Below are 3,077 nucleotides of genomic sequence, written 5' to 3'. Positions count from 1 at the left end.
ACACACACACACACACACACACACACACACACACACTGTGCAGTCCATCCTGCACATTGCATTACTCTTCTTGCTTTAAAGTATTTAAGTGGCTTTTGATTTCATTGCAAACTGAATCCCCTCAACCCAGATGAGCTCTACTGCCTGGCTTCCTTTCCAGCCTATCTTTGCCCCAGCAAAACCAAGTGATGTGTCTTGTTCCACCTCCACGCCTGTGCTGCTATATCACAGCCAAACGGAGAGCATCCTTGGAATGTGCAGGCCTCCTTGATAGTCTGACTTCCCATGGGTGAGACCAAGGAACAAAGGAACCAAGGAACAGTCCGCTATGCGTGCTGCAGAAGAGAATAACATAAAAAGCAGTGTGGTAGAAAGAAGGCACATATCATAAAGTTGGGGCAGAGTCAGGCAATATGCTGGACTTTTGTAATACATTTTGTAATAATTTCCTCCTACCATAAAATTGAATAATGGCTATAAAATTGATTATGAATAGCATGAGTTAATGTTCTAATGAATTATTATAAAACTCCATGGAGGCTCTAAAAGTCTAGTCAACAAATCTTTTTGTGCTGCAAACCTTGCCCAAATACTCTGGAGCCAGAAATCCAGGTTTTGAATCTCAACCCTCTCTCTACACAGAGAGGTTAAGTTACTCGTGACCTTTAGTAAATTACTTTACCTCTGTGACTGTTTAAGATGAGGGAAATTATAGTGCCTATTTCATAGCTTTATTGTGAAGGTTAAATGAGTTAATATGTGGAATCAAATAGTGCCTAGTTACAGAAAGTGTGAAAATTGTTAGCCATTCTTCTCTGCCTAATTTGGTTGGACTAGAAAAGGTTCTTTGTATCTTTTAATATAAGTTGTTTGTATTTTAGAAGCGCAAGCATAATTTGATTGTTTTAACAGAATTACTGTTAAATAGACTGATAGGGACCATGAAGAAGCAGTAAGACCAGACAGTAGGCTTTTGAAAGAATCTAGGTGAGAGATGATAGTGGTTCAGACAGGGTGCTGACAGGTAAGGTGATGAGAAGTCTATACAACAAAATCTACTAAATAATCTCTCATCCCCTATTGCTTTGTGGTACCCAACTTTATCACAAATCAAGTGCCTTTGCATGTGTGTGCAAGTGTGTATTGTATGCGTGCATATGTGTGTGATGTGTGTGAATGCATGTGTGTATGAGTGTCTTTGAGCTGTACTCGATTTAGTGTATCTACCTGTTCTCCTGTGAGTACTATACGATTTTTAATACAAAGACTGTGATATGTGTTAGTATCTGGTAGAGTGAGTCCTTTTTTGTTCTTCTTTTTCAAAGTTAACATAGTTATGTTCTTTTATTCCGCTGTATACATTTTTTGACTGACTTTATCACATTCCTCAAAGCAGAAATTGTATTTGGAATGATACTAAATCTGTAATTAATTTGAAGAGAAATGTCATCTTTACGATGTTGTTATCACTTCTCTGCATTCATATCCTTTCCTTATGTCCCATAATTAAAATTTTAAATTAGTTCCCATAAAAATCTTTTGTGTTCTTTCTTAGGTTGATTCTTAAATGCTTTGTTGTAAAGAGTATGTTATTTTCTATTTGATTAGGGCTGGAATAAAGAAATATTGATTTTCATAAATTGATCCTGTTCTAGTAACCTTGCTGAGGTTTCTCATTAGATCCCATAATTTATCTCTATTTTATTGGGTTTTTACATTTTCTGCAATTGATTATAGTTTGGAACTGAAGTTCATGGTTCACTGCCTGAAAGTTGAAATTCTAATTTTAATAAAAATGCAAAATTCAAGGTCCCTTCTTTTCATAAGGGTAAACAAAATGTACAATTCCAGGACCTTAGTGAAACCACAGCTAGGGATAATCAAACTATTTTTCCAATTATAATCACACCGAACCACATTCCCAAACACAGTATCTTTCCTAATGTTAATGATAACATTAGCAGCAATAAAAATACTAATCTTTCAATTTATATATATTTTTAGCATAATAATTCAGAAGCATAAATGAATATATCAACCTTTTACATGTTTAAGTTACTATACCACAAGTAAATGTTATGTTTTTATTTTTTCTTTCATTAAGCATACTTGTCTTTGTTTATAACATAAACATCAGTGTCATATTGTTTTTCATTTTCTTCACATATCATATACATTAATTTAACACAAGTCAGGACTGATAATTAATAGTAATTGATTATTAATAGTAAAATTCACCAGATATTTGAATATTTAAATACAAGACTGAAAAAGGAATCTGTTTTCAATTTTGTTTTATTTGAATATTCTTTCACATAAAGGAATTCAGGAATCCATCAGTTTTCAGCCAGTTTAGAATTATAACTGCAGGTTTAAAAAAAGGTCATTCATTTATGTGGACTTACAGGTAAGAATAATTGTGAATTTCTATGAGCAACTCAAACAACAGTTTATATAGTCACATCACATTTTATTAAGTACAAATATTCAAACAGGATAGTAATTTAAAACACTTCTAACAGTAGAAACAATTTTTCAGCTTCATAAATTCCCAAGGGATGCCATTTCTAGTTGAGGATAGTCCAGTGAAAACGTTAGAATACTAGTTTGTTTTTAGACCATACGTAAGAACACACACAAATTCATTCACTGTGACATAATATTCTTCTGTTTAGAAGTTTGAAATATTCAAAGAAAAGGAATGACTTATATGCCAGGACATCTCATGAAAAATTAGAAGCACTATAAGTAGTCAAAACTAAGGAAATAATTACAAAACTATACCATGTCAATGATGGAATATTAGGCAACCACTGAAATGTGAAAACCATACAGCATATTAAAAAGTATCTATGCTGTTGAGTAAAGAAGGAAAATCTATAAAAGCTGAATATAGCCAGCTGTGATAGTGCATGCCTGTACTCCCAGCTGCTTGGGAGGCTGAGGTAGGAGAATCCACTTGAACCTGGGAAGTTGAGGTGACAGTCAGTCATGATCACGCCACTGCACTCCAGCCTGGGGGACAAAGCAAGACCTTGTCTCAAAAAACAAAACAAAAACAAACAAGCAAAAAAGTA

The sequence above is a fragment of the Mandrillus leucophaeus genome, unplaced genomic scaffold (assembly GCF_000951045.1).
Source record: "Mandrillus leucophaeus isolate KB7577 unplaced genomic scaffold, Mleu.le_1.0 Scaffold786, whole genome shotgun sequence".
Classification (NCBI taxonomy): Eukaryota; Metazoa; Chordata; class Mammalia; order Primates; family Cercopithecidae; genus Mandrillus; species Mandrillus leucophaeus.
Note: the sequence above shows the minus strand (reverse complement) of the source record.